The sequence below is a fragment of the Chlamydotis macqueenii genome, chromosome 3 (genome assembly GCF_036417535.1).
Source record: "Chlamydotis macqueenii isolate bChlMac1 chromosome 3, bChlMac1.mat, whole genome shotgun sequence".
Taxonomy (NCBI): Eukaryota; Metazoa; Chordata; class Aves; order Otidiformes; family Otididae; genus Chlamydotis; species Chlamydotis macqueenii.
The window spans coordinates 125,020,531-125,047,226 of NC_141558.1; positions in this window are offsets into that span (position 1 = coordinate 125,020,531).

The following is a 26,696-nucleotide window of genomic DNA, read 5'->3' on the forward strand; positions in this document are numbered from 1 at the left end:
TTTTTGTCCATACTTAAATCCTCCTGTCCTTCCTTCCATTCTTCCTTCTGTCCTTCCTTCCATTCATCCTTCCACCTTTTTTTTCTGTGCTTCCAACCCTCTGTCCATTCTTCCAGTCCTCCATCTTCCCCTCTATCATTCTTACTTCCATCCTTCTGTTCCTCCAACCTTTCCTCCTTTCTTCTGTCCTTCATTCTGTCTGTCCGTTCATCCTTCCTTCTGCCCTTCCATCCATCTTTCCTTCCATCCTTCCTTCTTTCCATCCATCATTATTCCCTTCCATCCTTTCCATCCTTCCTTCCAGACCTTCCATTTTCCTTCCATCTATCCTTCCATCCAGCAGTACCTCTATGCATCTTTTTTGTCCTTCCTTCCAGCCATCCTTTTTTTCCCTTCTGGCTGTTCTTTCCATCTCTCCTTTCTCCTTCTACTCTTCCTTTCTTTCATCTGTCCTTCTTTCTGTCTGTCTCTTCTTCTGTCCATTCTTTGTTCTGTCCTTCCATTATTCCATTCATTCTTCTGTCCTTCCTTCCATTCAGTCTATGTTCTTACATCCTTCTGCCCTTCCTACCATCCATCCTTCTGTTCAAATATCATTCCTTCCTTCCATTCTTCTTTCCATCTTTCTTTCCATCCATCGTTCCCTTACTCCATCCTTCTGATCTTCTGCCCTTCACTACTTCCTTTCTTCTGTCCATTGTTCCTTGCACCTGTACTTCTGTCCGTCCATCCTGACTTCTGTCCATCCTTTTATCTATCTTTCCTTCCATCCGTCCTTCCGTTTATTTTCCGCTCTTCCATCCACTCCTCCCGTCCCCTCCCAACCATTTGTCCTTCCATTCATCTGTTGTTCCTTCATTCCATCTATTCTTCCTTTCTGTTTTTAATTCCTTCCATCCTTGTCTCTATCCATCCTTCCCTTCTTCCATCCTTTGGTCCTTTTTTCCATCCTTCTATCTATTCCTGCTTCTATCTGTGTTTCCATCCTTCTGTCCATCTTCCTTTCTTCCTGGCTGCCTTCTTTCCATCCTTCCTTTTGTCTGCCTTTCCTTCCTTCATTGCATCCATTGGTCCATCACTCCATGTGTCTCTCCTTCCTTCCATCCCTCTATCTGTCCTTCCTTTCAATCCTTCCATCCATCTATAATTCTCTCCTTCCTTCCTTTCTTCCATCTTTCATTCTGCCCTTCAGTACATTTGTTGTTCCTTCCATCTTTCCATCCTTTTTTACAATATATCCTTACCTTCTTCCATCCTTTCATCCTTCCTTCCAACTGTCCCTCTTGTTCTTCTGTTTAGCTGTTCTGTCCGTCCTTCCGTCCTTCCTTCCTTCCATCTGTCCTTTCCAGCTGTCATTCCTTCCATCCTCCCTTTCATTCTTCCATCCATACTTCCATCCTTCTTGTCCTTCTGTCCTTGACTACTTCTGTTCTTCTGTCCACTCTTCCATCTTTGTCTGTTACTCCTGTCCATCCTTCCATCTGTCCTTCTGTCCTCCCTTCTATCTGGCTCTCCTGTCTGCAGTCAGTCATCCATTCTTCCATCCCTTTTTCCATCTATCCTTCCTTTCTTCCTTCTGTCTGTCTCTCCTTCCATCCGTCCTTACTTCTGTCCATCATTCCTTCCCTTCTTTCTAACTTTCTGCCCTTCCTGCATCTGGCTTTCTGGGCTTATTTCCCTCTGTCCTTCATCCATCCTTCCTTCAATCCTTCCATTGTCCTCTTTCCTTTTGTCCATCTTAACTTCCTTCTCTCCTGCCTTCCTTCATCCATCCTCTTCTATCATTCCTTTCTTGCTTCCGTCCCTATGTCTGCCTTTTTTTTCTATCTGTTCTTCCATTCCTCCATCTTTCCTTCCATCCATCCATCTGTCCATCCAGCATTCTTTCCTTCTGTCCTTCCTGCTGTCATTCTTTCCTTGGTCTGTCAATCCTTCTGTTCATCCTTCAATCTATCCGTCTATCCCTTCCTTCCTTCCTTCCTTCTATCTATCTTTCTGTCCCACCTTCTGTCTTTTCTTCCCTCCTTCCTTGCTTCCTTCTGTCTGACCTGTCCATCCATCCATCTTTCCTTCCTTTCTTCCATTTCTGTTCCTTGCATCCATCCTTTGGCATGTCCATACATCTGTACTTCTGTCTGTCCATCCTTCTTTCCTTATGCCCTTCCAGCTTTCCATCCATCCGTTCATCTGCCCTTCTGTGCTTCCATCCATCATTCCTTCCTTTTGTCCATCTTTCCATCTGTCTGCTCTTCCTTCTGTTATTCTACGCTTCCTACCATTCTCCTTTTTTTCCTTCTGTCTAGAGTTCCTTCCATCAGTCATTTTGTTCTTCTTTCCAGCCATCTTGCTCTTCTGCCTTCCATCCTCTCCTCCATCTCTCCTTCCATCCATCCTTTACTCTATTTTTCCATCCTTCTTTCCATTCTTCCATCTGTCCTTCCATCCTTTCTTTTGTCCTTCTTTCTGTCTTTTCATCCATCCTTCCATTCTCCTTTCTATGCATCTCTTCATCCTTCCATACTCTCTTCCAGCCTTCCGTCAGTCCCTCCTTCATCCATCCTTCCTTTCTTCTATCCATCCTTCTGTATAGCTATCCTTCCTTCCTCCTTACTATCTTCCTTCCTTCCATCCATCCTTTCTTCCTTTGGTCTTTCTGTCCTTCTTTCCACCAATACTTCCCTTCTTTCCATCCATCCTTTACTTCTTCCATCCTTCTGTCTGACCCTCTGTCCATCCTGCCTTCCTTCTGTCCATCATTCCTTCCTTTCTCATGTCCATCTGTCCTTCTGTTCTTTGATCGATCTGCCTGTTCTTCCTTCTGTCCATCCATCTTTCCTTCATTCAGCCTTCTGTGCATCCTTCCTCTGTCCATCCTTCCGTCCATACAGCCTTCGTCTGTCCCTCCTTTTGTCCATCCTTCTTTCCTTGCATCCATCCTCCCATCATTCTATGCATCTCTCCTTCCTTCCATTCATCTGTCATTGCTTCTGTCCTCCTTGTCCATCCTTCCTTCTCTGTCTTTCCTTCAGTCCTTCTTTCTGTCCATCTTTCCTGTCTGTCCTGCTGTCTTTCCTTCTGTCCTTCCATCCATCATTCCTTCCTTTTGTCCATCCTTCCATCTGTCGTCCTCTCCTTGCTTCCATCCTTCCTTCTGTCCTTTCCTCCTTCCAGTCTTCCATCCATCCTCACTTCATTTCTTCCATCTTTCTGTCCTCTCTTCCATCTTTCCATCTGGCCCTCCTCCTTCCATCCATCCTTCCTTTCTTCTGTCTGTCCTTCCTTCCAATCATCCTTCCATCCATCTGTCCTTCCGTCCAGCTGGCTGTCCTTCCCTCCATCCTTCCATCCCTCCTGTCCTTCCTTCCTTCCTTTTGTCCTTCTGTTCCTAACTCTGTCCTTCTGTTCCTCCGTCCTTCCATCCATGATTCCTTCCCTCCTTCTTTCTGTCTAATCTTCTGTCCATTCTTCTTTCAACGTTCATGCTTCCTTCCTTCTGTCCTGTCCATTCCTTCCATCGGTCCTGCCTTACTTCCATCCATCCTTCTCTTCCTCCCGTCCTGCCTTGCTTCCATCCTTCTGTCCATCTTCCTTCTTTTTGTCCATCCTTCCTTCCATCCTTCTGTCCAATCAATTCTTCCTTCCATACTTCTTCTGTCTTTTTGCTTCCATCCTTCTGTCAGTCCTTCCATCTGTCTTTCCTTCCTTCCATCCTTCAAACCTTCCATCCTTCTGCCCATCTGTCCTGCCTTCCATCTGTCCATCCTGCCTTTCTTCCATCCTTCCTTCTTTGATTCCATCCTGTCCATCAGTTCTACTGTCCATTCTACCTTCCTTCTATCCCTGCATCCATCCTTCCTTCCTTCCCTCTGTTACTTCTTTCTTCCATCTGACCTTACAGAAGTTATACATTGAAAAAAAAATGTGTGTCTATAATCTATAAAAAGGACATTTTCCTGGAGAAAGCTGGTAGCAGGGGCCACCAGCAGAACGTGACACTGTCCCTGCTGTTTGGGGGATTGTTAGCAGCGCGATGATGATATCTACAGGCAATTAAGTACCCTTTTTCAAACTGCTGTAAATAACAGTAGCCATGCTGAATGAGTAACACCGCTGGGTGCTGTGCAAATTACCAACACGCAAAGTGCAAATGGAATGCGAAGGATTTTTATTTTCATGCAGAGACAGAAGTTTTGTGCTACAATGAGGTGGCCTTCGGAAGGGGAAGGGGAAGGGCCCAGAACGCTAAACTGCCAAACAGGGCTTTACAACTTGCTTAGCACCGGTGACTAAACACATCATTGCATTCATCTGGAGATGCTGGTATCCCTACTGTGAGGCCCCAGCAGACTGAGAGCAGGCTTTTTCCCCCAAAATTGAAATATTTAGGTGAGCTGGGCACCTGTCACTTATTCATAGGTGATGTACGGCCCAGTGTAACTTACCTCACAGCTGAAGCAGTGTGAGCTGCACTGCCTTTCTGGCTTGCAATAGAAAAGGTTGGTTGGGTTTTTATTTATTTATTTATTTGTCCCCTCTAAACAACTGGCTTTACTGGAGGAGCTGTCCTACAAGCACACATAATTTACATCCACAGGTAAGTTAAGTTTTCTTGGAGAGAACTGAAATGGTAAGACACTCTATGTTTATTTTATCAAATTAATGACAAAAATTATTAAAAGGAAATGAGAAGTATCTTTAAAAACAAAAGATTTAATTTCTTGTTTTATTTGTCTATGCATTTCTTGCTCTAGCTGAGTATACGTGTGCAAACTATGGGTTCAGACAGGAAACCCTAATAACTGGGTACAGCTGAGCTCTCTGCAGTAACTTGGTGTGAACTGGGTGGATCATTTCTAAATACAAAAACTTTTCCAGCAGCTGATGCAAGATACAACTCACAGCAGCCAATGCAAAGGAATTTAGGTGACACCTTTTATAAAAGCAAACGCTAGTATGTAGGTTCATTTTCTTTTTTTTTTGGTTTTGTTAAGATGGCAGTTTACTAGAAGGAGAAACAAATGCATGAGGAAACCCTCTTCCAGGTACTGAGATTTGCACTTTCTGAGTCAGCGCACAGATAAATACATGTTAACCCTTTCTCAGGGCCCCACAGGAGTCCCAGTTTCCACACGCTAAAGGACCCTTTAGGGGGCTGTGCATTGCCCTGGAGGGGCTGCTTGCTGTAGGGTGTACCAGAGTGTGTTGTCTTTCCTGAGAAAACATTTTGCATGCATCAATCATTGAATTTGTTTTTCTTTTTTTTGTTTATCTTTTTTTTTTTCCTTTTTTTGTCTCAGCCTGGCTGTTGCATTTCTTCTGGGACAGCAGACAACATAATCTTATTCTGAGTATGAGCGATTTAATGTGAGCAGTGGATTTCTCTAGAAAAAAAAGGTATTCCAGCACATTTCTTGCTGCCTAATTATTTGGTTTCCTACGTATGTGACACTACAGAGGCTTTATGCTGCACTCTTTCACTCAGGCTTTGCAGTAGTGTGAAGCAGACACCCCCCGCCCCCCCCCCCCCCCCCCCCCCCCCCGTCATGTTCAGTCAAACCCCAAGGACTCCAAACCAGAGTGTTTTGTTCAGCTCTACCTGACACCTTGTGCACATCCCGGGGGGGTCACCTGCTACGCTGCCTTCACCACTGCCTCAGGGCACAGCTGACTTCTTGGGCTGTTAAAACAGCAGAATCACGAAGCAGAAGCCTAAAAAAAAAAAAGAAAACAACCCACCAAAAACCGACCCCGCGAGCTTTCAGTTAATAACAGAGGCAGTGAGTGACTGAGCTGCCGCGTTGCCTTGATTTACCGTCAGGAAGGTTCCTGGCAGTACCACTTTGTACTGACTAAAGCCCTACGCGGCACAGGGAGGCCTGTAATCATTTATTCTGGCCATGTTTCAGCGAGGAGTCCCTCCAGGAGGCAAACCAGTGCATTCATCCCTGTGTCGAGGCGTGGGGAAAAGGGGCAGTAATTATTCACTACGTGCACTCTTTTCAGAGCGGGAGGGTACCAGCTCCACCCTGGCAGCTCAGTCTGGGGCTAACTTCGTCTTTTTGCTGAAAGCGTGCGAGGGGGATGTTTGGAGAATTGGCCCTAGCAAGCGATGGATCTTGGGTAGAAAAAAAACACACACAAAAAAACCAAAAAAAACCCACATTTCAGCATGCAGCTCCTTCAGTTTAAAGCCTGAGAGAAAGAAAGCAGCACGAGGGAACAAATCTGAGTGGAGAGGACAAAGCTGGTGACTCTCTCACAGGTTTTGCATAAGCACCTCTCCAGTTTTTAGTGCCCGGTTGCAGCAACACGGGCTTTTGACCCTTCTCTCATCCACAACTCTATTTTACACGCCAGGGATAGATGCACAGTTGGAACAGGAGCTCTCTTATGGGTAAATTAAAGCCCAGGTGGACATTTTGGGGTTTGTTTGCTTTCTCACTTGTTTTTCCTCTTGGTGAAGAAAATGGGAAAAATATTCCTTTGCTGTGCTCATATAGGATATAATGCAAAGGAGCTATGGCCGACCTCTGGCAGAGACCTCTCAGAGCTACAGCAACAAAAATCAGAAGCAACAATAATGAGGAGATTTTCTGTGATTTTTTATAGCGCTGTGCTGAGCTTTCCTCAAGTAGCAGCTAATAGGAGTGGGAGCTTTAATTTATATAACAACTTTTTTATGTAATGTTCTTTTTTTCAGAGTCTATTTTTGTTTTGAGGCAAAAATTTCCTACTTTATTTGTTCTTTGGCTATGTGAGGAGATGAGGAAAAGATAGATAACTACCACTTCTTTTTATGTACTGTCCCCTCAGCCTATAACCACGCGTTTTAATGGTCAGCTCCACACAGGAGACGCTCCGCTAACGAATGACATGGGATCCACGTTACCGTTAGCCACCGCGTTACTGGGAGATATTCTGACTTACAGAAATCAATTGGACCGAAGGGGGAAAGTCAATAGAGTTACAGCTTTCTAGAAAGAAAACATATCTGGAATATTTTGGTTGGTGACTTGTTTGTAAAATAAATAAACAATGATGAAAAGTGGTGTTCAAAATTAGAGTAGGAATTTGGCCAGAAAGCAGGGGGTGCCTGCATTCTGTTCCACACACCCCCATACACACGACCAGCTGTTTCTGCCACGTAGCTCGCTGATACTAAATCATGAGATAGATAGATAGATAGCCATCACAATAAACCAACAATTCAAAAAAATTATTACAGCATAGCACAGCAAAATAAATATTACGGCACCGGTGTCGGTGCTTTCAGGCTCTCGACCACACAGCCGTAACCTATGGCTGGGGGTAGAATAAAATGGTCTGTACCACACTACACCCTCAGCTACTGTGTCTGAGACAAGACAACCGGTCAGTAAAGACTCCGGAGAACATGGTGACAGCCCTCCAGCTCCTTCCTCCCTCAAAAAAGAGGTTAAAGAAAGCAAGAAAGTATTCTTGAATCCACACCCTCCAATTCTGTTTAAAACCCAGCACATGGCTTCTAGTGGAATAATGATTTCTTGATGGCTTCTCATAAATGGACTGTTTCCCACATTATCTGAAATAATTGGTTCATAGCGACCACAAAAAGAACAGCAGGTAGAAAATGAGTTTGCAGTTGCCAAAACATAATGGATCCTTTAGTCATTCTCCGAAGGTTTTAACACTTTTTTTGGCTATCAATCAGAAGGCCTTCGCCTACTTGCACTGTTCTTCTTATCAATCTGGCTGTTGGAATCAATTAATTTACATCACTGCCATATCAGAATAAGGCCCACAGAAAATAACTATTAAAAAACAGACATATGCAGAATGTTCACACAACTCACAGTCGCTACATCCTCTGATTCCACTGATGAACATTACAGTCAGGAACATTCCTTTCCTCCTGGTGTTAGTTCTGTTTGATAACGTTGCACTGAAGGTTTATACAGACAGAAATCATGACAACCCCAACTTCTGTACCACCATTTTATACATATTTAGAGGTAAAACACTGCCAAGGAGGAAATTTCCACTGCTTCAAGATTTCCTCTTCCAGACTTTTAATTTTTCTGTTTATGGTCTTAGCGTAAAAGCTGGGCTGCCATTTAACTAACAAGCCCAGTAAAACACACAGGTGTGTGCCCATTCCCACCCCCAGCCCTCTGGCTTCTTCTGACCAATCTTTCCTATAAGAACCTTTTTCACCTTTTAATTTTTTTTCTTTTTTTTTTTCCATATTTTGCATCTCTCTTAATGTCTCCTTCTTTCAAAGTCATTTCCAGCCCTTCCCCAGCTAAAAATACCAACAAAAACCAGTCACATAACCACTTAATATCCCAAAGCCTTTACAGGGTTTCATCTTTTTGCCATTAAAAACCCCGTGTGACGTGCTGGCTCCACACGTGTCCAGCGGAAAGCTTGTCTGAGCAGAGCCAGGAGGATATCTGTGACTTTCCATAGATAAGCTCACATCTGCCCTGTCAGTCTGTGTTTAGTATTTATTCTGGAATTTCTTGGATCCTTTTTTCTCTTCTTCAAATAAAATAATCCTTTTTTGTGTGAGCTGCTTTATGAAAAGGAGCTGGTCAAGCTATTTAAATATATGTATTTTTTAATTGTGTTCTTTAGTAGAAATTGTATTTGAATTATATTCTTTGGTCTAGAGCTTTCAAAGAGATATTGTGGTATAAATTTGGAAATAGACTTTTTTTTTTTTTTTTTTTGCGAGTTTTAGTGTACTTGTACAAGAAGAAGTAATTAAGACTTTGAGAAAATAAATGTATTCCACTCAGGTAAGTGGACCATGCCTTAACCTTGAATTGGCATTTCCATCAATTCAGGAAAATCGAACGGATCTAAAAACTTGCATTGCCCTGCGTCACTAGGCACATCCATCCCACAGGCCTGGTCAGCGCTGTGCCGCCTCCTCCACCTGCATCACGACAGGGCCCTCCTGCGGTCATGGAGGACCTTCTCCAAATTCAAGTCTTAGCACACAAAAGGCTTTGGTGCATTTTCAGGTTTTTTTTTGGTGTGTGTCTCAGAACACTGTGTGCTGCCTCTCAAGGTTCCTGCACAGTGTCTCAGCAAGGCAAGCTGCATCCGTCGATGCCGTTCATGATGTTTTTCATCGTGGCTCCATAATGAAAAAGGTTAGGAGGACTAGGAGAAGCTATTTAGAAAGCATTTGGACTGATTTGTATATATAGCTACTATTTCTGTGAACACAATCTGGATAATTATGCCCCTAAATAGCCAAACTACTTGTGTAGAGCCTCCTCCAAAACTGTAATTACACTTGCGTTTTGCACGTCCAATTAAGCCTGCATTGAAATGCTGTGAAAATTGCCTGCAGCTTTTTACAATATAATGAAAATCTAGATCCTTTAAAGAAATTAGAGCCACCCCTCCTAAAGTGGGCTCCACGGAGCACAACAGAATCTAATGGGATGTAATGGAGAGATGCTGGATTCTGCCCACCGGAATAAAGGGGCTACAAAGAGGGAAAACTGCTCTGACGGTGACAACTGGATCCCCATCGCAAGTAACAGGAGAAAAATTTCCTTTTCAGCAAGGCAGTCATTACAGTCGAGGACCTTCATCGATTCAACAGCATCATTTAGAAGAAGGATTACAGGAAAGGGAGTGGAAAATAGCCTAAGTTCAAAATTACATGCAGGGCTTTCTAAGAAAAACTCAAATGAGTATTTTTAGAATTGAGTTGGGTTGAGGCAGAGTTCACAATTTTTATTTTATATAAATAAATAAATCTAGCTAGATGTGAATTTCCAAAGTGCTATAGAAACAACAGAGAGCTGATATTTGGGATCAGGTACATTTGCCTTCACTTACCTTGCATTGTCCTCGCTGTCACTCATCCCTGGGTGAAGGCAATGAGAAGGGACACATTCGTGCTGTTCAAATTTGTATTTCAGAGATCAGGAAACAGTGAGTCTGTTCTCTGTCACAGTCTGCTAAACAAATGTCGTTTTGTTTCCTTTGATAATAAAAATTGCCTGCACCAGAACCCAAAGCAGGACCCCAGAGCAGGTGAAAAATGGGGCCAAAACTCACCTCCAGAGTTTCACCAGCTCAAACAAGACTGAGGTAATATCAGATATGTTGGCAGCAGAATGGTCTTCTAATTTTCAGACTGAGAGAACCAGGATGGAAATAGCCAGAGTGTTTGATGTTTGAATGTACCTATCTAAAATAAGATTGGCTTCATTTTTTTTAATGACCTGTGCCTGGGAGTTATGAATTCAGCACCGCCGCCAATGACTGGCTATTTTGAAAAAGAAAAAGAGAAAACCCACCGGCTTCATTCCCCTGATTTCTGTCATCCAGGCACATTGTACCGAGTTTGTGTTACAGAAAAAGTTATTTGTGCAGTTCAATGTTTCTAATATTTACTAAAACCTCCCACCTTGGCTCTTCAGTTCATCCACTTCAGGTAGAGCAATCACAGCAAATGGCAAAATCTGCAGTTTTTAAGATTGTTAATATGTTTTTCTGGGCTTACCTCATTTTGTGCAATGTTGTTATTCTGCAAGTAAAGAGCCAATGCAATGTTTTGGATAGCACAACAATTTAAAAAAAAAAAATACGCAAATACAAATGCTAAAGGACTAGATGGGTTTGTAAATACCCTAGGAAATTCCCCTGCCAAGAGGACATGACTTCAGTTCAATCTTCCCAATACTGAGAACACCAAAGGACATAATGCTGCTAATTCCACCTAACAAACACTTTGGAGACTTGCTTGGTAAAAATTTTTAATGAAAACTTGCAATATTTTTTTTTTTTTGCAACTCCTGTTTTAATTAGGAAATACTCTTACAGTGTTTCATACTTGTTTGGCTGCTTCCTGCTCCTGTCCTGGATAAATTCCCGGTAAAATGAGAATGACGTACTAAGGTCTCCCTTCCTTTCCTAACCCTGGTAAGGCTTTTAGGGGTTTTCCTACCAAGTAAAGCTTTTCACTCCAGACATGCCCATGGTGGGATGCTGCCCATTGGAGCAAATTGTTCAACCCAGGATGTGTACTGTGAGGCCTTCCTACATGGGAGAAAGGGAATCATTCAATCAGTTCCCTCCTTTTTAAAAGAATATATCAAACTGTAATCCTATGCAAATAAATTACTCATCCAAGTACATGTGTTCCAGGAAAAAGCCAATATTTATATTCTAGCTCCCAATCTGCTGTTAAACCACAGCACTAGCTGTAAAACTGAAGATGAACTATAGAAAACACACTTTATAGTCGCTGTAATTTGGATTTGGATCTCACCTTGAAGTCCAGATGGGGAGCAGGGAGGGGGTCGGTGAAAAAATTCATCTCACCAGAAGCCACTTGCCAGAAGACTCCAGCCAGCACCTTCCACTGAAGAGTCACTGGTGGACGGTGATAATTTTGTCTTCCCCATCACCGCTGCTGCCACAGCAATGTCAGCAAGGAAGTAAATCTGGTCCTTCACAAGGCTGTGTGTCCAGCGAGATGAAGTTACGCAGAAGCTGTAAAATAAAACAAACCAAAAGGGAAACCGGTGACTAAATTTTAACATTATTGTTTGCTATTACCGCTTCTGGTCTTAATGCTCTGTATGATGATCCACTTTGGTTGCTAAATTAGCTTTTTCAAGGGGGGATTTAATTTGCAGAAACCAAAACAAAACACCAGCTTAACAGATCTTGAGGGCTTAAACATTTTAATTATATAAAAATAAGCTAGAGTTATCATAGCTTGATATGCACAGCTCACAAAGCTTCCAAAATAATTTGCAACAACTGGCAGCAACTCTCTCAGATCAAAGGAGGCTTCTAGACTGATGTGAAATTGCGTAACCCTTTTTATTAAATATTTAGATGATAAACAGGAACGCATCCTGGAGGGGTGTGTGTACAGGCATACATACACACAGGCACACATACAGAGATATCTATACACACACGGGCACATCAAACTACCTATAGCGCTAGATATCTATATGTGCACACAAGCATGTGTATGTATGTTCGCGCACACATGCCTTAAAAGTCATATCAATTTGGGATCAGATTCTACTCAGTAACCAATTAGAGATTTTTCTCCCGAGCAATACTGTAAATATTAATGTGGTTTCTTTTTCCTAAAAGTTAATGCTGTCAACCACTTCCAAAAACTGCTAGCTAATTCAAAGGAAAAGAAATGTGATTTTGGAGGCATCGGTGACTTTCATTCCCATCATTGTCAACAGATAGGTCTTGTATAAGACACTTATTTCCAAGTCATAAGCCATAATTTTCAGCATACGCATGTTAACGTCAGGTTTGTGAGCTCAGAATATCAATGACAGCGCAGCAGTGCAGCCAGCGACTTACGACACGTGACAAAGTTTTATCATGGATAGATTTCATGTCAGACACTTTATCAGAGTGAAATATCCACCAGAAATCATTACAAATAGCATGTAAATCAAATCAAAATGGGTCTTAAATGAAGGTTTATATGCACAGATATGAAAGAACTTTCTGATTATTCCAAATCTTGTTTTAATTAACACTTACTCCTAGTCTGGCTTTATTTTTTCTTTTCATCTCCTGCCTGTCATTTATTTGACATCTCTAGCGTGATAGCAGTGATATTTAAAATGAATGGGAAACACAGAAAAAGGAACTATTTCCAGTAGTCTGCCTGTTAGAGATTCTGCTGATTCATGTCAGCATCTGTGTCATGTAACTGGTCAAAATGCTTGTCAGGGTGTTAGTCAAGGAACAGGTGGGTCATTAGTTTTAAATGAGAGAGAAGTTCAAAGCATCTAACTCATCTTTACATTTGGTTCTGAGTACTCTAATTGTATGTGTGAGAAGCAGTTGTTAACAGGACTTGACACAATTTCATACATGAATTTACTTCTGCTCCCCCCGGGCAGCACACTCCCACCAGCTGACTCTGACCTTGCGGTTTACCATGGGCCTCGGCCAGTTCCCAGTGACCTCAGCAGGGACGGGACTGCACCAGTATCCCTTTCTGGGGTCACCAGCTTACGGGAACCTTCCCATTAACCATAGGAAATGGTAACAGGATTCATGGCAGACATATTCAGCACCAAACTGTTTACAGAAGAAAAAAAAAAAGGGAAATGAGACACGTATCAGAAAGGATGATGATTTTTCATGGGTGTATTTTTTTTTAATTCTAAATGAGGTTGCCTTACATGAAGTAGAACAAAAAAAATGCTCCCTTCCAGATTTGTTAATCTCTTCAAACAAGATTGTTAACCCATTTCTTTACACTTAGTCTCAGACTAATATTATGATTCTAACAGAAATCATAAATCAGGACAGAAATTCAAGAGAAACAGTTAGCTTTTCGTCTCCCCAGCGTATTTTCCCATCAAACACAGTTCCTGGGCTGCTAAATGCCTCCAAAATCAGCCTGATGTTGAAGCTTCAAAATTATGATGAAACAGAAAAGTAGGGCAGACAGAGAGAGAAAATGTTTCAAACACAGTCGTGATTGCTGTAAGTCCTGATTCTGCTGCAGTCAGTATTAAATTCACGTTGCTGCCAGAGCCAGCAGAGACGGGCTGTCAGCTTAAAGTCAGAGCCCTGCTTGGTTTTGAGGCTCACACCGACTCAGAACGGGTCGGCTCGTACAATGTGAAAAGTTGTTACAGTCTTCTAAACAAAACACGTTAACAGTAGATGTGGTTATATTTCTTGTCTTCATGTTTTTCTCGCTTGGAGACTATTGTTAAATGCTGAATTAGAGGTGTTCTTACCTTCACTCACTCAGTACAGAGGGTTTATTTTGGGTCCACATGGCAAGAGAGAGAATAAATTTGGCTCCAAGGCTTCGAGCTGGCCAAGTACGCTGTATGGAATCAAAAAGTCAACTTCTGCTGCAAAGTGGCAGATTTTTAATTTTGATTGAAATGCAGAAGCAGATTGTAAGAACTCTTTTCTCTGGATTTACTGGTGGTTTTTTCTTTCAATGTGCTTTTTGTCAGTAGACAATTCCATTGTCAAATCCGTAGGCAGATAGACACGAAGCACACAAAACCTCAGTAATATAACAGCTGCTGTAAGTTTGCAGTCAAACTGTGCTAATCAGTCTGGGCAGTTGGAAATTACTTACTCCCTATTATTTAGAGGAGGTAAAAACCAGAATTTACATTGTTCCCTTTATACCTAGACCTGCACAGACATGAGAGAGCAGGAAAAATCAGAGACAGACTGGTAAGCCCCAGTCAGTTAGCTCATACAGCAACATTATTTCCTGTGTGTGTTAAGATGAAGATCTTCCAGCTGAAGAGCGGAGAGGCCCTTCTGGAAAGAGAGTGAAAGACTGCTGCTGACCTCCAGAATTTCTGATCTTGCAGATTTTTATCCCAGTATTGCGCTCCAAGAAACAGGTCCAAAACCCTTGAACAGGCAGCTCCAGGCAGCTCCTAACGTTGAAGAGGGATTTCCAGCAAACACTCTCTCTGCCACAACGGTTTCTCCAAAGATAACGTGATGCCAAGAACAGGCTAGGAGTGAATCCCGGCTGCCTTAACATCCTAGCTGAGAAGGAGGCCAAGCTCCTTCTCAAAACAACAGCTATTTCAGAGAAAAATGCCTGTAACTTTGGGAACAGTTGACACTCAAATATGTGCTGACTGTCAGGTTCCATGTGAGGCAGTGAGTAACAGCAGCTATTCTGAGGTGCCATCACTCTATCTTATTACGGCATTGATTTTTTGCTACGCCTGACATCCCCAAACTTGCTCCTACAACAGGCACAGTCTTCCTATTTTTAGATATACCATCAATGATTTTTTTCCAATATAATTTCTCCCTGGTTTGATCCTAATTAAGCACCTAAGGTGCACTTTCCAAGTTATATCAAGAGGAAAATTCCTTTTGATCAATATTTTTTCTCTACCTATTTTATTCTTGTCTTCAGCTGCCAGATTTACTCTGAAATTCAAGGCAGCCTTCAGCACCATACCACAACTTGGTGTAGTTAGTGCACGGCTACATCCTTTGTGGTCTTCAAGAAACAGAGGACTGTCATGAATTAGGACTTACCTGGTTGCGGCACCGACAGCTGGCGTCTCTGCTTTTATGAATTATTTCGATTGTTGCATTTACAAAAGAGCTGCAAGGATAATGACAATCAAAAAAAAGCATATTTGACCTTTTAACATATAATAAGTTGAAGTACATCTGCAGGGATGAAAGGCACACAAACTACCTCATGCTGTTAGAAGCAGCTATAATATTTACAGTGAGTGATGCTCCCTCTTGCAGTGTTCACCAGTCCTTGTATTTAACCGTGCTGGAGCTTTCATTCTTCTTTACAGAAACCAGAGATTTTCCTGGGATCATTTAAATAACAGCCAACAGCTTATCTTGCTCTAAATAATGCATTTTCCCTATGAGAGCTTAAAGCATTTCACTCGGTAATTTAGATGCTAACCTCACTGTCTTTATCACGTGCTTTAGTCAAAGGAAAGGCTACCAGAATTTGAAGCGGTGGCCACAGCAGCCTGCCAGGGAATGGTCTGTAGGCATCAGCATTTGTTGGCTCAGAGGTCGAAGAGTAATGGACTGCAGAAAAGAAAACTCAGGGGAGATATTAGGAAAAATCTTTCTAATTGTGAGAACAGTGAATCACTGAGACAGACAGCTGTAAAGGCTTTATGTGTCTTTAACAAGTTAGAAGGATGTCTGTCAGGATGACACAACGCTTCCCTGGGGCTTGGCAACATCCTGAGCTCTGTTTGTGCACGATGGTTCCGTAATTTTTGTCAAAAAGATCAAGCTTACTCAAACTACGTGCACATAGGAATTTGGACAGGAATCTGGCAACCATTTGGTTCGGTCCTGGTTGTAGCTAAATTCCGTAACGACCCTGAAGAGTAGGTCTGAACTTTCCAAACCCAGCGTTAAGGGAGCGGAGACCTTGAAGGAGTCGCAAATGAGTATAGCAGAGGTCACAGATCTCAGACCTTTGGGGATTTTTATCCTTTCTGGAGACCAATCAAATTTTTTTCCTGGCACAACACTATGAAAGTCACCCCAGGGAAGAGATTGGACCGTTGGCTTATCAAAGTTTTAATATAAAATGACATTTGTGCCTTTGAATTTGCCAGTTGAGACACCACAACGAAGGGAAAAGGCTAAAAAATGCCAAGACAACAGTCCTTAATAAATGTCTTGCTTTTCCTACCCTAAGCCCTCTTAAAAAGAAAGTTAAGTTTTGAAAATGTGTTATTTAACCCAGTGGTGCTTTTTGTTTTTGTTGGGTTTTTTTCCAGTTTTACTGCCAAATATTGCAATTCCACAGCCCAACAGGTCTTCCCCTCACCGAACCACTGCAAACCAGGGTGAACCCCTGGCCTTGAGCTGGAGCGCCATTAACTGGTGCTCAGCACTGTTTAAGCCTCACTGTCCTCCCTGGGGAAAAGGGCACGTGCCCTCAATTGTGATTTTCAAGGACTGGGGCAATTCTGGCCCTAAACTGAGGGTGGCCTAGATGCATTTGTTGGTAAATCAAGTGGTTTGAAAGAAAAAAAATATCTTAATGTATTGCAGTTGCTTCTTCATCCAACTTTGTTGTAGGTATTTGTAACAAATTATGGCAGACATTCCGATGAAGATAAAATGAAAAATATGCCATATTGTCACAAGTGAAAGTGATGCACCCATTCTCATTTCCCTTTGGTTTTTAACTAGTTCCAGGTAACTTTTCTTGTGTTGCTTGTGTTACACTTCCCAATTTGTCTTTCAGTCAGCATGACGCTGACAGGAAATAAGAAATCACTGGATTATGATGACATGGCAGGTTCATAATACAGCTTCCATGAGCCTAAATTTCTTCCTAATCTATATTCCCAGGAAAAAGAGCCTTCTGAGTGGTGGCATTGTGCAGTAACTTACTGTGCCAAAGACACACGAATCTAAGACACAGCTATCAAGGACATCATCTTTTCTTGATGGCTACTTGGTGTGGCTTCTGTGATGTCTGGTAGTTGTGTAATGAAACAAATAATTGTTAAAATGATGATGTAAGACAAGTAGCAAAAACACTGAATACATACGTGTCCGTGTGGAGATACATATAGCAGGAGGAGATCATCCAGCAGATCCAGCACTGCGGACTGTTTCTCATCACGTAGTCCAATACAATAAGCATCTGGGAGCCCCTGTTGTGAGCAAGTATTTAAAGATTAACATTAAAGGAAGAACAAACCTTTCCAATCAATTGTGCAAGTGAAGTCAGCAGTGAAGCAACAACAGAAATTGAAGCACAGCTAGAAGAAAATTAAAACCAGCTACCCCAGAATACCTGTTTTAATTAAACGTTAGGTGGGAATACGTGAATTACAATAGGTACAACCTTTGAATTAATAAAAGAGTAGCAAAATGATTCAGGATTTTTTCCTTTGAATGATGGTATAATTTACTGAGATTCAAGGCATGTTTGCTGTCTAGACAGACCAGCTTTACACAGACCCTTGGTGAGAACAGCTCAGCGTGTAGCTACGGTTAATGCAGCACCTTTTGTGAGCTGATTTACTCCATTCATTCAGAGTGTCTAACCAAGCTACCAGCCACCTGTACAGTTTGGGCTGTAAAAAAAAGAATGCATGGAATATTTTTAGGCTGTGAACAAATGTAGAAAATTAATTACAATAATGTCTCGGTATCTGGAAAGCCAAAAGAAGATGCTGAGGTGTGTATGGTAGCTAGGAGAGAAAGAGAACCTCAAAATGTGTCCAAAACATTTCTGTGCTGGGGAGGTTTTCCAATGCTTCTTTTGGTTCCAAACATACGTACAAATCAAACAACACCACAAAGCCCCACAAAGAGCAAGACACAGCGAGATTAAATATAATGTAAGAGCTATTTAAAATTACTAGACAAACTAAAATTAAAGATAGGGCCTTAAAATCATAGACTCAAGTTCATGTCAACCGTCTCCTTCCAGAGTTTTAAGGCCATTTTCTATTTCACTAGAGAAGCGTTGCAAGGTGCTGAGCTGGGCCACAAGTACTGTATCTCACAGATGCTGCTGTTGGACTGAATTTGCTCACATTGCCATAGCACCTGAGATCTTTGGCTGCAAGGTGATCAACACAGACTTAATACTTTCAATAAACACAGACTTAATATTTTTGTCCACGTGTTTGTAATGCACAGTTAAGTGCCATTCACTAATACGTAATGTAAGAGTAACACAGCCCTTCTGGAACCACGTAGCAGTTAATATATCAGTTGTTAATATTTCTACCTCTGCCCTCACGATCCCTTCACTGGGATCTGAAACTGCCAGTTCCTCTAAGAAGGAGACTCCAGCTCAGCAGCTCCAGCACACACAGTGCTCAGTTTTGAATACCTAATTTTCCTGTTCCTAGCTCCATTAGTCTGTTTGCTGAATACACAGCAGGGTTTTTAAGCATCAGTTTTTTTCTTGCTTCCATACTTTGCTCCACTGGCACCACAAATTCATTTTTCTAAATGGATGTATTGGCTCCCAAGTGCCCCCCTGGGCAAGCCCATGTTTTAGCAGCACTGCAAGTGAAGAAATGCAGCCTGATACTCATTAAAAGTCTGATGGCGGTCTCAGACTCTCCTAGTATTGAAGATTCATCAGTTTCTTTTTCCATGAGAATGTATTTGAACATAGTATTTTGAAAGTAGAGCAATAGGTACCAATTATATCCCAGTAAAGTCTGTGTCTGCATACAAAATTTCTGTTGTGGTGGGATGATATTAAATTTACTGGTATATTGCCAGAATTTGCAAATATTAACTACAAATTCTGACACAGTGACAAAAACATGGTTTTGTGGTGTGTTGGATCCTCAGAGGAGAATATCTGCACACTCACTTCTCCTTCACTACGCACAAGGAAAGCACACTCTGCTCTGCAGAGCTGCACTGATGGACGAGAGCTCAGGACCCAGCATTTAAGGAAAAAAAAAAAAAACAAACAAACATAAAATATCCAGGTATTTATTTTTAGGGCTGGCAACTACTGTGGCAATGCGTCACACCAAAAAAAAAAAAAGCTGGCCAGCTTGGACTCCCTTTGCTCTGTCCCTTTTGGAGCTTGGAGCTTTGGAGCTCCAGTTGCTTGGAGCTGCAGCTTTGTCTCCACTTCCTCAGTTTCCACGCTGATGACGTGAAAAAGCGTTAATGGTAAAATCAGGGAACATTTTCAGGCTTACATCAGTTCCTTCAAATGTGGATCATGAGCCTCCAGTCTTGTCTAATTTTTAAGAATAACCAACTACAAGCAACAAAAGCACATAAATGATATAAACAGTTTCAAGTCAAGAGACATGAGGCTTCTAAATACTTTTGAACACAGACATGAGTTGGTATATGAAGTCACTCAGGCACTTTTAAAAAGCTTATTAGTCACCTTGTTCTTGTGCCTTAACATCAACCACCAATATCCTCTTGCCTTCCACGAGGCGTGGTTTCCCCTGCACTTGCACCGCCTGGAGAGTAAAACACCAAAGAGAAAGCTTGCAGAGGTAATAAACCAGTAAAAGAAAAATATCCGGGGTGGGCATGCAATACACCAAAACATGTCTATCAAAATAATCACAGGACACAAGGCAATAAGTAAGCGCTGATCCATAACACAGTTCCCAACTTCCACATGTAAAGATGGGTAAAAGGAATTGCCTGGAGGAGCAGGTTACGGGGAGTGGAGGAAATGGCGATTCGTACCATATAGCGAGAGAGAACCTTCATTTATTCACTATATGAGGCAGCTGGAGCCTGCAGCCAGCAGATTTGAACTCAGAAAGGATATGAAACTTAGAAAACAGCAGTGTAATGGAGGGTGTTGGATGAAACACCTCTCCCTCTGTTAGAGAACAACTAAAGAAAAACATAATTCAGGATTAACATTAAATGAAGGTTAGAGAGGTTGGAAAGCGTAAATTCAGCCAAAAAGGTTTGTAAGGAAGGGATAGCATGTAGTCTGATGGGAAGCACAACGAGCAAGTCCCTGCTGGTGCTGTTTCTACATTCTTCATACAGGAACAAAACTGGAAGCAAGCCTGAGGCAAAGCAAGAAAAATACCATATACAAGAAACAAAACAAAAAATCTCCCCATTTAGTCCATTCCAGCATCACCGAGAGTCTGCCCAAAAGAGCAGAACTCCTGTGCCTGTTAAAGCAACACCAGAGGACAAAGCAACAGCAGGAAACAAAACAATAACCGTACTAAAGTGAGACAGTTCATCCTCAGCCAAAGGAGAAGCAGAACGCTTCCCTTATGTTATTATCTCTGCAGCTCCCCGGGTTCAAGGGGATTATTTTCAATTTAGAGCAGCACTGACAAGGGCAGATTTGCAAGTACAGCAAGGCTGGACAAGGAAGACTTTACAGCAGAGAAGGAGGCCACTTGGTTTTCCACTCTGAGCACTGTGGTTCTTGGGTGCTCTCTCAGGCACAGGTTATGTATGACGTGTCCACCCGTTTCAGTATCTGTCATTCATCTTCTGGTCATTAACTTTGTGTAATGGGAACTTGTTCATAAATTGTAGCAGTCCCACCTGACATCCAAGACCTGGACAACCTGCCTTTGGCTATTTTTCTAGGCAACTTTCGGGAGAAGGTCATAATTAGAGAGCCAAGTACCCAGAGAAAAAAGAAGGTTAGTTATAGCATTTCAGAGAGAAATATTCAAAGCTCCTGCATATGAAAAATTAATAAGCTGACCAAACATTTGAAAGCTGAATAAATAACATTACCCTGGCAAAAATAAAGCTGAATGATCTGAAACAAAATAAAGGCATCCATCCAGCAAGGAGAAGGCAAAGATAAGCTCTTTTCCTCTCTAAACTTCCCCAGCTTTCATTAGAGGTCATACAGTTCAAAGAGGATTGAGTTCTAAAAGGACTTCAGCATTTGAGTCCAACCTTGATCACCGTGCATTTTCTCAGGAAAGTCGGAAATTATCAGTTATGTTCCAAGATAAGGTGACACATTAGGAAGCAGGCAGTGCCTCCTGCACCCTGGTGCACGAGCTTTGTATTATTTCCCTGTACCCTCCTGACAGCACCGCTCCCCACCCACTGCAGCCACACAGGCAGTTCGTCCTTTCCAGCCACTTCCCTAACGTTCTCAGCGGCAAAAAAAAACCCACATAATTCGTACCCGCCAATGGGAACTCTCACCGATCCCTCATGAAACCGGCCCAGCTGCTACCTGCACCTTGCAGCAACCTCCCATTGTCTTGCTTACTCTTGAGCAAGTCCCGTAACTCTCCAAGGGGAGGAGGTCTCCCACTCCAGCCATAAGGTCCTGCCTGACCTCTGCTTTAACGTAGAGCAAACCAACCAAACTGCTACTCTCTGCCATAGCTCTGTTAAATATCAAGTGGTTGTCCACACAGGAAGGAAGTAAAATGCTCAGAGGAGATGGAAGGACACATCCCACGTAGAGAGATTCAGACAGCTACAAGTGCTGCCTTAGTGCTTGATCAGGTGGCAAATTTGGAGTTATTTATTCCAATCATTCTTTTAATTTGAATTACAATGGAATCTTTCAAATAACTGAGTTCAACCTGTGCTTTTAAGGCCTGAACGCTCATACTGAGTCAGGCCTGTCTATAAAAGCGGTAAATTGAATATTCTTATTAGGTTCTTGGGATGCTTTTTTCTCCTGAGTTCAAACAGTGGCAACTTATTATGCGGCAGCTTCTCTCCTGAGCCGCTGGAAGAATCAGCCTTTTGTCAGTACACGGTACCGCCGGCACGCTCATTTTCCCCACAAAACTCCCTCGTTTCAAAATACCAGCTTGACTCACAACTGCACGCTAGATCTGGAAACCGCTTGTACGGCGAGGGTAATGAATATACAATATATGCACAATAACATACAGCTGATGAGTCATTCCCAAATTTGTCACACATTTCACAGCCAGTCTCCACTGGGGACCGGCAAGGTGGTGCTTTAGGAGAGCTTTAGAAAAACTCAGGGGACACACGGAGCTTCCAGCTTGTTCACCAAAAGCTATAATTTGGCAATATTGGCACTGTTCAGAAAACATCGGGTTGAGGCGTTTAATTTCTCAAGGTTTTCTTTGCCATAGTGAGAAAATATCCAGTCACCCAGAGTCGCAAATAAAATAGTACCTCAGATACGCTTACCTAAAGCTGCCTCCAAAACTACCACAAAAGTTGAATAAGCCTACAGAAGGTACTTTCTCAGCTTACTGGGATGTCTGATAGTAATAGCACAAATTAATTGGCTTATTCTTCCATTTAAAAAAAACCCCTCTTCAGCCTTAGCAAGCTGGCAAGTTGAAATCACTAAGACTGAATTCCCATACAAGCACTGGGCTTTGATAAAAATCAGAATATCCCAGTGACTTTGGGTGACAGCGTTTTGGTTTAATCCTCACTTCCTCTATCGCCTGTGTGCCTGAGTACATGTGCACACAAGGGACAATGACAGTCTGTTACCATCACTTCATTTTTAGCCCCTTATCCTAAAAAAAATAACGTTAATGTAAATACATTGCATGGAAAACTGACTTGATTATTTTCCTCACCAAATTTTGAGCTCAGTGCTCAGCTCCAACAAGATCTGTCTGAACAGTGGCAGTCTTCAAGGTATCATGTGGCAGCAGGAGGCTGCAGGCAGCTCATAAATGCACTGGAAATGAGAAATCCTGTTATTTACATCACCATTTATCAGGTTAGTTTGTTCGAGGATGTTTGCAACTATTTGTGCTGTACACTAAGACAATTTTTTTAAAGAGTAACAACAGCATTTGGCCCATGTTTCCAAGGTGTAAATACAAAATCTGAAAGGAAAGCTTTCCCCTGCCTCAAACACAGAGAACTGATAATGGCAATTAGTTAAAAATAGTTAATGTGTTTGTTGCCATTTGTTTTGGTTTTTTTTTCACAGAAACTCACCGGTTGCTCGCTCACTCCTATGCCTGAGTTCATGCAGGTTAGATCACAGATGGCCTGGCAAAAAACCTCATGCCTTTTATCACAGCGTTTTCACCCTGCAAGTTGGTGTCGGACAGTATGATACAGGCCGTTCTTCCCCAAATCTTATCCATATCAGCTTCAGTCCTTCTTCTGCAGGTCCATTTTCACCCAGTGGCGCTGCCGCTATCGCTCCCTCTCAGGCTTTGTTTATTCAGTGCCCTAGAATTAAAATAGCTTTATAGAAATAAAGGCTTTTCTTCTGGAACGATTCAAATTAGGATCTATGTTGGAGCATGTAATTATCCTACATGTGTCTGACATCAAGGAGAGCCAGTCAGATGCCTATCTGTTATTTTCACAGCATATAATTTTCAGATCACGCACATCAATATTATAATTGGGTTATGGGAGCAGAGGGTATCTTTATTTACATACACTTCTTTTAACTCACAGAAGTGCTGTCATTTCCCTTCTCCTTAGCAGATATTTTTCTCTCACAACCTGCACCATGTTATAATGACTGCATGGCTGCGTTTTGTGTTCGCGATGGATGGCCTATGGCTGTGAAAGCCCCGCTTGCTACATAGGTGATTTCATTTGGTCAATTCATTCTAATTGCAGGCGTATTTCCCGCAAGGCTTGTTGGATGGAAAGCTTAGTAGATTGAAATGATTTTGTGATTTTAATCAGAAAACATTCCAAACCTAAACATTCACAATTCCCAGAAATATAATGAGATTATCTGCTTAAAAAAAAAAAAATACAAGAAAAGGAAAAAAAACCCACAAGACTTGACTTGCAAAACAGCAATACATAGTTTTCAGGACCACTCTGTTTCAGGACTCGATGAAGTTCTGTTTCATATCGATTTGTACCTTTTGGTGGACCGACAGAGATATCAGTGGGGCCTTTTCCCCAGCTACATTGATCAAGTTTGCCAAAACAGGATTTTTGGTGTCCAGAAACAATTCTTACCGGAGTCTTATATTTGAGTTGGACTTTTCTAGCAGGTTACTTCCATCTGCTTAGTTTCACAAAATTTGTATAAACATAATCATTTGTGAGACTTTTGCTCTTCTTCCTTGTAAACTTTGGTTGGAAATGGCCAATGAGTTTAGAAGTTATAAACCTATGGAGAAGCAGGAGAGAGGCAAAAAGAGTTTTCCTTAGAAAAAAAAAAGGGGAGAAAAGATAAATGCACACTATGACTTCTTTGTCCTCTGGTTGCAGAGCTGTTAGAAAGTACTCAGGTCAGGTTATCAATTTGTTTTCAACGTGAAGACTTGTTATTTATTTTCTTGGGAAAAATGTCATCTTAAATTCAAAAGCCTCTGGAGCACGATTGCAAGCAAAACACACAAGAAGCCACAAAATGTTTGAGCTCATTAACAACTCTAAAATAGGTGATACACTGGTAGCATTTGTGCATACCTAATACAGTAGCCACAAGCTTGCTCAGCTAAGTTTTATTTCTGGTTTGTTCATATCTTAGTGCTACAGATTCTGAGATTATGTTAATGTTAGTGTCAGCTGAAATCACGTGCAGTTTTGGTACAAAATTAATAGTAATTTATTGGGAACTGGTTTAAAATAAAAACTGCCCAAGAAAGCAAAAATAATACCAAAAAAAAAGGACAAAAAGTAAAGATAAGCAGAATCTGATTTTTTTTTTTGTTTTGGCAAACCAGCTATACTGAGATTTCTGTGTGATTAAATACAGAGGGGTTGTTTTCATTCCAGCACCTATGAAAACCATATGTGCAAAGGAAAACATCATAAATAGAGCTGGGGTTTCTTTCGCTGAGTACCAGAACGATGCATTAGTCGCAATTTCAGATGAACCCATTACGGAAGATTTCCAAACTATTTTTTGTTTTTCCACTGTTCTGCTGATATTTTCATCGAAGTTTGCCCCTGCCTTTCCAGCAGCATGTTCCTTGCCTAAGGAGCTTTCGGCTCACCAAGTTTTCTAGCCTGACCTTACTGCTGTCCTTGCCATCTTGTGCATCTCTCACACAAGAGCCCATTGCTCTGATAACGCCATTAAGCAGATCTCTGGGCTCGGTAAACGACGTCTTTTTTTGCGGTGGGGTAACTCCGTGTCTAAATAAAATCTTCAAGATTCAGCCTATGCGGAGCATCTATCTGTTCCCAAATGTTACTGTTTCCCTTCAAGAAATAATGACTAATAACAATAAAGTATTTTCATAAGTGGTCTGGTTTGTGAAGAATAAAAATACGTCAAATCACGTCACAGAAGTGTGCCTATAGTGCCAAGTCCCATGCTGAAAATAAAAGCAAAAAACTCTTTGAGTAGTCTAAGCAGCTTTTCCAATGTTCTTGTTCTCAAAGATTTGGAATTGTCTTTCAATTTCATTTGGGTTTTCACTTAGAAATGTCCATTTTCTTTTATTTTTTAAAAAAATACATTCTTGCAATCAAGCCTATACCTTCCATTTTAGTTTGACTTGAAGCTGTTTTTGAAAATTTTTGAAATTCTTATTATGACATTCATAACTGCCAGTGAACTGAAAAAAAAAAGTTTCCAAACAGCTCTGATTCACTTATTGTTATTCTGCAAGTCTGGCTATTACAGATGTTTCAGAATTTTCCGCTGGGAGTCTCTGATCACCGGAATGAAATGATCAATTGCTCTAATTTAGCTTTTAAACTGAACTGAATCAGATTCTCTGTGATGCCCTTGTTCATGGGTTTTCAAAACACAGCCTTTTAGAAGAGGGGAGGGGAAAGCTACTTATAAATAAGAGGCGGCTGCAACACAGCAGGCCAATTTCCTGCCATTTAACATCACAATAGTGGAGTCACTGCTAATAACAAATTCAATTTATAAATCCATTAAAACAACAAAACAGCCTTATTTGCTATATGAAAGGTAATGGGTTTGTCCTAGAAGAAAAGATGTTTGCTACAACAAGAGGGGGAAGAGGGTTGTTCTTGCGATCACTGTCCTTGTTGCCCCCTCTGCTTATACAACACACCAGATTTGTAAATGTTCCTACTTCCAGCAGCTTTCCAGGGACAGTTTCTGCCCTCAGCTGTTCTCATGAAAACCTGCTCAAAGCAAGAACCGAGCCAACATCTAATTGACGGCAGAAGCTGACCCAGTTATGTTCAAGCAGAAAGACTCAGGGGTTCGGCAGGAATTCAAACAAAACCAGGAATAAGTAGCAAAGGAGGGACCCACGTTGGCGTGGGCTTTGTGCTCCCTGCTTGCCGAACCTGGAGGGGTTTTGCCCCGTCTGAGCTGCCAGTGCCAGAGGCTGCAACAAGCGCTGGACACACACGGCTCCTGCAGGTATCTCCTCACCAGATTTTATTTCTGGTGCAGCAGTCCCCATAGGCAGGGCACGGAAAAGTTTCTGCAATGCTGACAGTGATGCTAACAGTACAGTGGGTCAGAGTCAGTTACGGCTACAGATTCTGACTGCAGAGATTCCGTATTCAAAACATCACAGTAAAGATTTTGAAGGCAAATATCAAAACCCTGTATCATTTTACATGTCTTTAAGCAGAAATCTTTGAGCTTTGCAAACCAAATTACAGGAATGAAACATGCAGACATTTGATAGGGTAATTATTCTTAATTAGATTTTGACACAATCTTTGGGAGACAGGCATTTGAGTCATATGAAGAGATGTTCTTGTATCAAAATCCACAAAAACGGCAGTTATTGTGTTGAAAAGCCAAATACAGCAGTGCAGTGTGAAGAGAGATGATTCCACACAAGCAAGAGGTGAGGAGCCCT